The 12,721-nt window shown below is 33.4% G+C and overlaps 1 long non-coding RNA gene across 1 annotated transcript in view; it reads left to right on the top strand.

Annotated features, from left to right (window-relative positions):
* The window catches only part of LOC143793003 (uncharacterized), a 110,024-nt gene extending 97,881 nt beyond the window's left edge, over window positions 1–12,143 (top strand). The window contains exons 2-3 of the long non-coding RNA XR_013220026.1: window positions 6,053–6,170; window positions 11,556–12,143. This is a non-coding gene — a long non-coding RNA (uncharacterized LOC143793003). The remainder of the gene's footprint in view (window positions 1–6,052; window positions 6,171–11,555) is intronic.
* The last annotated feature ends 578 nt before the right edge of the window (window positions 12,144–12,721 follow it).

Below are 12,721 nucleotides of genomic sequence, written 5' to 3'. Positions count from 1 at the left end.
TATATATATATATATATATATATATACACACACACACATCTAGTGTTCATTTCATGGTTTCCTTTTATATAAAATGACCGCTAAAACTACAAAGCAGTTGACCCAGGAACCCTACAGCTTTCACTAATCGACAAAAATATCCATCTCTTTACAATGCTTAAATAACATTTGGCAGCCAAGAAGTTACAATGATGTCCAAGGAGGTTTCTACCATTGTCTGTAGACTATAGAAAGTTTCAGGAAACTTTATGCAATTTACCAAGACAAATTCCTCCATGAAAATAGTTTGGGTCTCATCATCACCTTATAGTTTGTGTTTGTGACATAAAGGCACTAAGAAACATAATGCTTGGAATTTCTGCATAAGGTAAGACATACATAAAAATGTCATTGCTAATTGAAATATCAGGGAGTAGCAACAATTATAACATCAGAAATGGTAAAGAAGGAACACTGATTGATAAGTTATAGTGCACATATAATTTAATATATAATGATATATACTCTCCCTTAAGCTCATGCTTGAGTACCTAGAATAACACTGTGACTATGGCAGAAGAGTAGTAAGTGATTGATGTAGAGCAAAACTGTATATTAAAACGGCAAGTTCTCCTTAAAGATAGGTGTCGTGAATAAATCATAGACATCTAGAGAATCGCTCCACTTCTGCTGTGATACATAACCCCATAGTGATCTAATTTGGGAATTCACAGGGTGTTATCGCAAACCACAATGATGTATTTGAAGAACCAGTTCTTAGATTTACAAATGAACACAGATTTTTGCATGACAGACAAAAGTAATAAATGTATTGGGAGCTCCCTGCTGAAAATGCATTTCCTGTGGTTGGCTCACATGATTGTATTAGTTTGTGTTGTGCTGCGAAGGTAAATATTCATAGTACATTCATACACAGGGTGACACAAGACTAAACTCAGTTCTTCCATCTGTTAACTTTATCAAAGCCCTGTCAAGCACCATATGCAATTAACTCATTTTTATCTATACAGAGCTGATAGTTTATGTAGCTCTGAACAGCATGTTTAAAGAAAACAAGATCAAAAGTTTCATGAAAGAAGATGGGAACAATCTTAAGGTGAACACAGCTGGGAACATGGCTTCTCAAGCAGAGATATTAAGTCATGCTATCAGTAGACAAATTACAGCCACAATGCGAAACCTTATCACATATAAATAGTTTAATGCACGTTGTGTGCGCTCTGCTGCTGGTGGACATGAAACAGATATGCAAATATTAATGTTTTCCAATTAATAAAACTACAAAAGTTTTACAGAGGAGAACAACTAGAAATAGGAGCCATAACAAAAGTTTTAAAAGACTCTAATGATGACCTAAACTTTTGCGGTAGCAAAATTAGATATGTTCTTCTAGCTTTTTTACACATGTATTTCTTCGTCATGTCTAATATATAGAATAAAATGTAGGGTCATTTTGTTTTCTTATTTTAGTGTCTGCTCACAGCAGCATCATGGCCATGGCTTCCATCACTTACAGGGTTGTGACAGGAGCATCCGATTAAATTCTGATGGACCTCAGTGTTCTACAGTGGGTCTGTTTGCTTTTGGCCAAGGCTCTGGTTATTTTTTCTGGAAATAATATTGGTGCAGACTGCAGTAGTCTTCTTGTCAAAATTAATGGAATCCCTAACCGAAACCAAAAAATGAAGGAGTGTATAGACCCTTAATGTGTTGCTATAAGCAATTTATGATTTCACAACTTTGCACAAAACAATGTTTATTTTTTATTTTATACTTTTCATCTGGATTATCGTTTTTTTAAAAAGACAGCAGTCTTATCTTTTTGACAGGTTAATGAGTAGTTTTTCAACTAACAGTTAATTTTTCAGTGAAAAATCATGTCATCCGGTCAAGCAGCACCACTCAACTTGAAAGGTATATTGAAGCATATTGCAGAAGTAAATAAATAAAATCTAAAAGTAAAGCGCTAATCCAAAAATATATCTCATTATAATAATAAGTTTCTTCATTCATGTCTCATTTCTGAATAGTTGGCCATCACGATGAATATAAATATGCTTGAACTGCATACCTTAGATGTTCTCCTAATTGAAAATTACCAGTAAGAGCTCTTTGATTGCTAATTGCCTCATGTGTTGGAAGAACGCAGTAATGTTGTACCTTCAATCACTGCTATGGAAGGTGATCGAGGAAAACTGGGGCAATATAATGTTTTGAAGACATAATAAGAACAAAATAGAAAGGAATTATCTACTTGTAAGGGCTCATCAATTTGGGCATTATCTCGTGGTTTACATTTTTATATTATTGAGGTAATTTTCATACTAAAGTATTTTTTTAAACTATGAAGATATTTATATGATTTGTTTTAATGCTTCCGATTCTGCATGATGACACATACGCTCCCACGAAACAGACTTTACAAATACTGCATATACAGATGTAGGTGATTAGATGGTAGGTTGCATAAGAAGAACATAAAAATGAGATTTGTAGGTATTGGGTTTTAATAAATATTCTTCTAAAAAAATGCAACATAAATTAGTCTTCACATGAACTAATGACAAAAACGAAAAATAAGAAAAATTGCTCGGCGTCAAGTTGGTCATAGACATTTAATGGCTGTTGGTAACAACTTACTGTTTATAATTCTTAAAGGATCATCAATGGGAAATATAACAATCGGTCAGGTTGAATGAGCCAATTGCACATGTACTGTAAGTTGAAGTCAAGTGATTGATCACCCCATCTGTATTGCAGTCTGATACTTTACCATGATGTAGACTTTACCCTACTAGTTACACTTTATGTTAATGACTAATTCTAATCACCTGCATTGCTTTCTGTTTTTTTTTTTGAGAATTAACAAGGGACAGCATTAATTAGTTTTCACTATGTCTTTGAATAAAGATGTTAAACTTACTCAGGCTACTCTGCTGAACTCAGCTTTCCAAATTATGATCTGGCTTAGTCTGCAGTTTTCTTCACATGAAAGTGCTCACCTGGATTTCGGCACTTTGAAGTTTTTTTTTCCTATAGGTTTGAAATGGTAGCCATTTTTCCTCTGTTTAGCTTGAGTTTTTTACTATAAAATGATGCCTCTTACTAAATGGCTCATAAATTCAATTCCAATTAGGTCATCCAACTGGTTTTATTGATTTGGAATTGAGTAATCAGCAGTTCTTTTGTACGGTATGTAGATTCACATAGCAACTAGCTCATCTTCAAGGCAAACAGACGGATAACTTTCAGATTATGGATGATAACTCAATGGCAAAGACAATAATACTGCTCAGTGAGAATGTGGTGTATTGGCTCAGGAATCTGGAAAATCGAATATACCATGTGCTTTATAATATATAAATATAATATACTGTAAAGACTATGCAGTACACTGTAAAATGGGCAACCAATGAATATAAAAACTACATAGTCCTGGATCATATTCTGACTATAAGCAAAATGTTCTTAAAGTAATAGATAGTCATTTAGGCTATGAAAACTATTGGTATATTTACCAAAAGTGGGGAAATAGAAATTTATTGGCGTATTACCGAAAGTGGGGAAATACTTTACTAGAGAAGAGTCTAAATATCAAGACATTTCTATAGTAAAACACTAATTTCTTATTGGCAAAAAAACGATATAGAGAATGCTACAAAGAAAAGATGAAATTATATATATATATATATATATATATATATATATATATATATATATATGAACACATGAATGCTAAGTTTATACACTGTATATATATATATATATATATATATATATATATATATATAGCAGGCCCTTACATGTATTGCATATATAGCATGTTTACAATAATATATATCTATATATAAATATACATATTATACATATATATCTTCATTTGTATCCGCGCTATGAAAAAGCTGTGAATTGTAATGTGCAGCATACATTGTATAACTTAATAAATGAAAGAAAATTATTCAACTACCAATAAGTCTATATAGGAAAAAATTCAAACCATAATCACTTACCGGTTTATTTATTTTAACGATGCACCACAGGAAGCATAGAATATTTCGATGATCACACTGAAGCCACTGTAATACAACAAAGAAAAAATAAATATGTCACAGAATATAATATAAATGTATTGGCCACCACAAAGAAAACAAACTTTTTTTTCCTGGTAACCAAACTTCACAAACATTGCAAAAAAAATATGACTTTGGCTCAAAATTAAACATCCAGTAATAGTATAGTAGAGTCTAAAATCTCTAGATAGTTATGTAGAAAAAGTCTATGTTCTGATATCTATTATTCTAGAATTTCAGCTCTCTGACTTTTTAGCTTTCTATTGGGCTGCTTGTACTGTGTTTACATTTACCAAGACAGACTTATTTATTTCCTATAGCTTTATGCAGCATGTACTTACTGGTATTGATTGAGGTAGGCTGACTCATTGAACCAAGGTTTTATGAGCTGCTAATAATGTGGTAGTTTAAATTCAACCTGATGTGAATATCCCTGATCGGCCTATACCCATGGTGTGGTTATGTGTATAGTTCACTGGCTCCTACTGATCAATTAACTGCTTAGTGTCAGAGGTGATGTGCAGTGTCAAGGTCCAGGGGAAGAAAATTAACTATCCTATTCTGGAACAGTGATGGAAAGAAAGTGCAGACAATGTCATAAACTATGTCAACTAGGTGCCATCAAAATAAAATATAACAAAAAATATTGCGTAAAATTATTCTATTTGTCCTGGTGTGTTTGCGTAATAATGTTCTCACTGTGTGATACAGTTATATCCACTGTTATTTACTCGATAAAGTGTTATAATGATAGAAATAGGACAAATGTAATGTTTATGTAAATGAAAGCCTTAAATATTTTAAATATTGGACATATATTTCAATAGATTTTTTTAAAATATACATAGATTGAATACATTTCAATCAAAGCCCAAAAATAAAAACAAAACAATATTTTTGATATTGAAAGAAATTACTTTCTGTTTACAGCTTTGTGAGAAGAAATCAAATGGATACAAATTGTATAATAAAAACATCATTAAAATTCATCAGTATCACAAACTGCATTGCAGTAATTATTCAGCCCACATAAATGAATATTTCATATATTTAAAGCATAGACCAAAATGCGTATCCGGTTAGCGAATGAGAGTAAAATGAATGAAGATGTTAATGAAAAGAAATAAATACTGTGTCATTGTTTGGTAATATTTTTTTAATGATTTGGATCAATTTAAAAAAAAAAAAGTAAACAATGTTGTTTAATTAACTTTTTTCATTTGTAAATCAATTTGGTCAAAACTGAGGGTAGGAAATTCCAAATAGTCATAAGGAATTGGAAAAACTTGCTTGAAATTCTGACTAAAATATAACCATCTATAAACTTTAACCCTTATTGAAGAGCATGTCTGCTGCTCCTCTTACAATATATGTAATATAATCATATTAAGGCACAACATGCCCTTACTCGGGTAACTGTTAGAATAAAATACATGATACAGATTAATATACATGTCTTGGTAATATGTTAATGATAAATATTGTTTCATAAATGCATATCTTACATTAGCATTCTGCAATAACTTAGATATTGGTGTACTCATGAGATAAGGTTGTAATGACAGAAATGGGCTGCTAAATGTATCCAGTCAAGTTGCTGTCATGGGAATTATGCAGAGTCTTCCATGATTTCCCCAATTAAACAATTTACGAGTCACAAGCTACCTCAACTGAGGTCAAGCAGAATGGCTGCCCTTCTAATTCTACTGTTAAATATCAGAAGACGGCAGCTGTGCACATGAAAAAGATGTGCGGCAGGTGGAACTACTCATGATTTATAGGTAATTAAGATGAAAATTGTTTTAAAATTCAACATCGGAATAAAGCTGCGCTATAAAAAATACTCTAGTATAAGAAGCTGCACTGACCATTAAAAGAAGGTTGTTAAAGAGTTTTTTTCTCATTAAAATGAATGACTAATTAATGACTAAATTAAAAATTTGATGATGGAGAGGCTAATATGGGATCTTCTATCTTTCTAGCTATATCTGGACCTCCATAATCCACAACCTGTTTCCGTAGCTACACTACTTGTTTGAATTCCTGGCAATTTTCAGCAGTTGAAAACCTACTACCTGTCTAACCAAGTCCAATAATCAGGTGATGGAAAATTCCTTATCTGCTGCAAAAAGTAATCCTGTCATGGTCTTCACTATGAAATAAGCATGGGGTCAAAAAGTTACTATTGGTAGTTTAAGCCCTTAATCTTAGGCACAGCATGGCAATTTCATGTAATTTACATTTGGAAGGCACACATATAATTATCATATGTGTATATATATATATATATATATATATATATATATATATATATATATATATATATATATATATATATATATATATATATATATATATATACACTGTATATATCCACATGTAAATATATATACATATATATGCACATACTATATATATATATATATATGTATATATATATATATATATATATATACTGTATATACATCAACTGAAAAGTAAAGAAGATTTGAGATATGTACACTAGGCTTTACAGTGAATATGAAAGGTCAATATGTACATATATATCAAATCTTGTGTACATATATGAAATATTCTTTATTTTTAAGTTGGTATATATATATATATATATATATATATATATATATATATATATATATATATATATATATATATATATATATATATACATATACATATATTATTGGAAACCAAAACACCCTGTAAATATAAAAAAAAAATAGTCCATAGATCACACCAATATGAAAATAATTACATTTTATTAATGATCAAGGATGGTACAAAGTGGATGTGCCAAAAGAGAAAGAGCACACACAAAATTATAGTTGCAAAATAATTTAAAATATCATTTTTGCTGATGTAGATATGTAATTGTTTTTCAAGCATAGATACACAGCTAAATTAGCTATTGTATGTAAACCAATGGTCCATACAGAATAGACAGCTATATCCCATATACACTCACCGGCCACTTTATTAGGTACACCATGCTAGTAACGGGTTGGACCCCCTTTTGCCTTCAGAAATGCCTCAATTCTTCGTGGCATAGATTCAACAAGGTGCTGGAAGCATTCCTCAGAGATTTTGGTCCATATTGACATGATGGCATCACACAGTAGCCGCAGATTTGTCGGCTGCACATCCCAAAGATGCTCCATACAAGGCAGGATGGATCCATGCTTTCATGTTGTTTACGCCAAATTCTGACCCTACCATCCGAATGTCGCAGCAGAAATCGAGACTCATCAGACCAAGCAACGTTTTTCCAATCTTCTACTGTCCAATTTCGATGAGCTTGTACAAATTGTAGCCTCAGTTTCCTGTTCTTAGCTGAAAGGAGTGGTACCCGGTGTGGTCTTCTGCTGCTGTAGCCCATCTGCCTCAAAGTTCGACGCACTGTGCGTTCAGAGATGCTCTTAGGCCTACCTTGGTTGTAACGGGTGGCGATTTGAGTCACTGTTGCCTTTCTATCAGCTCGAACCAGTCTGCCCATTCTCCTCTGACCTCTGGCATCAACAAGGCATTTCCGCCCACAGAACTGCCGCTCACTGGATTTTTTTTCTTTTTCGAACCATTCTCTGTAAACCCTAGAGATGGTTGTGTGTGAAAATCCCAGTAGATCAGCAGTTTCTGAAATACTCAGACCAGCCCTTCTGGCACCAACAACCATGCCACGTTCAAAGGCACTCAAATCACCTTTCTTCCCCATACTGATGCTCGGTTTGAACTGCAGGAGATTGTCTTGACCATGTCTACATGCCTAAATGCACTGAGTTGCCGCCATGTGATTGGCTGATTAGAAATTAAGTGTTAACAAGAAGTTGGACAGGTGTACCTAATAAAGTGGCCAGTGAGTGTATATTCTTTTTTACATATATTATAGACCCAGCCGTCAAACAAATATAATAATAGTGAGTAGGTAGTGGTATATTGGATGGCACATGCAGGTTTTAGGTGTATGTCAATGCCCCATAACAGAGTATCTGTCTGCCAAATAGTAGAGTAGCATTCACCTCTCATATATGTACTTTTGAGGTAGCCATTTAGCCATGTAGATGAAATATGCATATAGTTCACACAGGTTTTTCAATGCGAAGTATGGACCTATTTTTTAAGTATACTGGATGAGAAAAACAGTGACAAAGGTTTCCAAGGTTCCCCTAGCATTAGTCAGTGAAAAATGGACAGAGCATGGATGGTCTAATAGAATCTATATCTTGTCTTGTCGTGTAGACAGCCGCAACACATGTGGAGATTGCCAAACAAACACGCAGCTGTCTACCGCCACAAAACATGCAGCTGCAGGGAATTAAAAATATAATCTGAGCACGCTGAAGATACCCAGATAACAACTGAGTATGTTTGGATAACATGTTATTCGAACACTTTCGTTCATCGCTACTCATCAGACAAGAGCATTTGCTGCCATCTTAATGTTCCTCAGTTCCTGTGGTTTCATGCATAGTCGAGTCACTTGTCCTTGTTTCCATGAATCAGAGCTATAACGTTTAGATTAATTAGATTTATAGTACAAGGAATTTACATTCAAGGGCCTATTCACATGGGTGGATTATAACTTTGTGCAACTCTTTTGTAATATGACAACCATACCACTCAATGGGGTCACATTGTACCTTCATTTGTCTTTAATTTTGTGTAAGGCTTTTCTGCTAATTTCCATAAGAATTGTTATGATCAATCGGATGCCTTATTATGTCATTTCTAATGCACATGTTGTTGGTTTCATGGAGCCGAAAGCTGAGCCGTCCAGGCTTACCTCTCATAGTTCTACTATGTGTACAAAACCTAACAATGATATATAATGTTTTTAGTCTTTCCCTGGTCAATGACTGTTATAATTATGGGCACCTGACAAATATGAGACAATCAAGTATTATCAGACCACAATATGATGAGTCAAAATAAATGATATGTGTTCAAAGTGTGTTCAGTAAATTAACAAACTAAACAGACATCTGTAAATTCGGGACTATTGTGTGAAATATTTGGTTTTATCTTCTTAGCACTCTTCCATACTTGAATATGTGTTACTCAAAACTGGAATTTTTTTCTGAGCAGTTTTCAAATTGACTAAAAACTATGGGAGTATGATTGGAAAGCAATATTTTACCAGCTAACCTACAAGTGTTCATCAAGAAGGATGTGTCTATAAAAAGCTTTGTACTCACAGTATTTAAGCAATGTCATGAAATCCTGCTCAGATCTCAGCTTTACTTTCACAACTTATAAATATATTTCTCCTTTTGACAGCTATTTTAATTAAAAAAAAAAAAGTTTTTGCAACTCCATTACCATGGATGACTGAAGAGTGGGAAGATCTTATTTAAGAGTTTTGAGCTCAAAAACGTAATTGCATAGCGAAAAAAAAAAAATTCTCAGACATATCCTCCACCTTCTAGATGAGGAAGCAGATCTTCATGACCAATGGTTTGTTGAATGCATTAAACATCTTTATGAGCCTTACATATCTCTTCAAAATGAATACATAAGCTACAATAGTGACTCATATCAAGTACATGAATTATCACAATTAAATTTAGATTCACAAATAAAAAATATATTAATGAAAAAAAATACCAATCCTATTTTTAAAAATATGTATACTGGGTGAATTTATTATTTCTTTTATGCCATTTTTTTTAACGTAAACAAAAAAAAAATCACAAAATTTGTTTCGAGCGCTATTTCGAGAAAGAAGAATAAAAATAAAAAAATAGGTAAACATTGTCAAAAGGGTCATAACCTACTGGCAGATGACACATTTACTACACTGTACACCAAAGAACTATAGCTGAAACCTATGTTATCTTATAGAGTAAGTTTCAAGCTCTGGCACATACACAGCCCAAAAGATACACTAAATTTATTAAGATGTGTGCTTATCTTAAGATATTTAGCAATACATTAATCCAGTAATACAGTACAAGACTGGTCTGTGAAATGCCAGTCATGATATATTCCCCTCACATACTACAATCAATATGTAGTAGACAAAAAGTTGTTAATATGAGCGATTGTTTTTAAATGTTTATGCACATGGTTAAAGGTCTATGGGTCTTTCCTGTTCCTCTGCCTCTAATTTAATTCCAATTATTCTAACAGGAAAAAAATGCACCAAGTTCCCATTGATGCCATATTATAGTGATATCATCCACTTAGTAGCAATGGTTCTTTGGTAAAAAATTCTATGAAACAGTTTTGTACAGACATTAAGGGGCACACACAGAGTGCTCACGGTTCCTTAGTGCAGAGCTATAGGGACTCTCGGATTCTATGAATTTCAGTGTAGTGGCTTTTGCCATTTCCATGAACATGTACAATGGAGTTCTTAAAATAAATTATATTTTCATACCAAAATTTAGTGACAATTTAAGAAGATTTCTGAATTTTTTTAGACCAATATATCTTTTTAAATACTGTTACTTGTCAACTGACCCTCCACAAGCTATTGTTTTCACAACAATATCTACAAAAGATCTCTAGTGTGTATGTGCCCTTATATTGGCACAAGCAAAAAGTTCCAGTATACATTCTTAGAGGCAAAGTTGTATAAGTCATGAACTTTAAAGTATTACAATTTACAACGTAGTGTGTGGAAGATCACTTTCCCTTGGCAAGCATTACTCACTCTGAAAAATGGCAAGCCTGAAAAATAGAGCAGAAAATGAACTAGGTAAGTCCTGCAAGCCATTGACACATAACGGCACAGAGCTTTGATTTGCCTTCCAACAGCGACGGGAATACTTTAAAGCCTTTGCTTTCCTGATCCCTTTAAAATAGAGTCACAGGGAAAATTTCAAATTGATGAAAAAAATCTGTGTTACTGTCTGTTCAGGGGAAGTGTTTCTAATTGATCTGACATAGAACGGCACTGGTGATTTGTGTATATTGCAACTTTACAGAACAAAATTGGAAAACGGGAAATTTCTATCCCCTGACCAGGATTGCTTTACAATGACATTCACTTGGCATTGTAACCATTTTCATCTATCAGTATATATAAAACTTCTTGCTTGTAGATGACAATTGCTAAATATTCTTTAACTATTCACTATGGTCAAATATGTCAACATAGCTGAAGCTTAGAAATGTGAATTAAAGTCATGTAGATGATTATTAGCAATGAGGGTATCGTGACATACTCTACAGATAAAACAGCATTTGCTACTAAAACTTTTAATGAATTCTAAACTTTTGTGACTGAATGGCATCACATAACTTTAGACATATGAAAACTTGTAGGCGTAAAAAATAAATACGTTATTAAAATAAATAATCTATAAAGATTCTATAAACATTTGTTCTACAGTATAAATAAATAAAATAATTTATAAAGTTATAAATAAATTAAATAAAAATATATTTATATATAAATGTACACTATCCAATATGACACAGTATATATACATATATACATCTTTGAAACAGACCTGAATCTTTTCATGTTTTTTTTGTTTTTTTCAGGCTTTCATTGAACTTTACAGCGTTGCAGTCATAACAGGTTATCTCTGGCAACCTGTAGGATATATGTTATGGCAGAATAAATAAAAAAACATGCTTGCTGATTTTATTTTTTGTAGCACTGAACGAAAGGTCAGAGTTTGTAGTAGTTAATAACAAGTTAGCTATATTGTTGGTCTGGTAATTCTGCCCTAACTTGTCTTAAAAAAAAAAAAAAGCAAAAAAGAAGAAAAGATACAGATTCTTTAATTAAAAAAGCTGCACTGAACTAATCCCTCTAGCCGAAAAAAAGAAAAGTTTCCAGCAATCTCTTTCTGCTCTGGGAGAGAAAAAGCAGACAATACCATAACAGATCAGAAACATAAGCTATAGTATGCAGCCAGGAGCACAGCAGGGAACTGAATACTGCTCCGACTGTGTCATTTTTTAATCCCCCATCCCAGTTTTCCCCGTCTGACCTCATGCTGAGATGAAGTTATCACAGAAGACAGCTTTACTCTCACCAATGAATCCAACCCTGGATCTGTATTATCCTTAGCAGATCAAAACACCGCTTTCATCAAACAGCATTATCTGCATAAAAGGCATGCAATTGCCCGATAATTTTACCCAAACTATGCTATTCATTTAAAGGACAAGAAAAGAAATGTAATTCATTCTGTTTTGCCTGTAACAGCTAACTCCAACTTTACTCATGGGAACTTTGCAATAGTAATATTGGATCTCCCTACTATGATTGGTTTTAATATTTATCCTCCAAACTTAGCAAAATGCTTCTTGACGTTGGATGGTAAATGTGAGAGCTTATGTGCAAATATTATAGAAACCTTTCCAATGCCTCCTGGGACTGGATTGCAAATACTGTTAACTATGGTTCAATGAGCATGACACACTGAAGTCGGCTGTGCAGATCATATTGCATCCTGGTAGTGGTACAGCAGCAAATACACATACACCCCCCCCCCCCCGTGTGCACGCACTAATGCCACATTGTAGTAGACCTTAGACTCTGGCAACACTTATGTAGGAAGATCTGACATATTTGAATAAGGTGCTCCCGTGAGGTCGGCGGGCGCGTCAAAATGGATAAGCATACTTCCGCATGTCCTATGTACTCAATGTTAAAGATAGGTACGCACGAAGCATGCAGAAGTATGCGGAAGTAGGCG

Source organism: Ranitomeya variabilis, chromosome 1 (genome assembly GCF_051348905.1).
Source record: "Ranitomeya variabilis isolate aRanVar5 chromosome 1, aRanVar5.hap1, whole genome shotgun sequence".
Classification (NCBI taxonomy): Eukaryota; Metazoa; Chordata; class Amphibia; order Anura; family Dendrobatidae; genus Ranitomeya; species Ranitomeya variabilis.
This window is presented reverse-complemented; position numbering and strand designations above follow the sequence as displayed.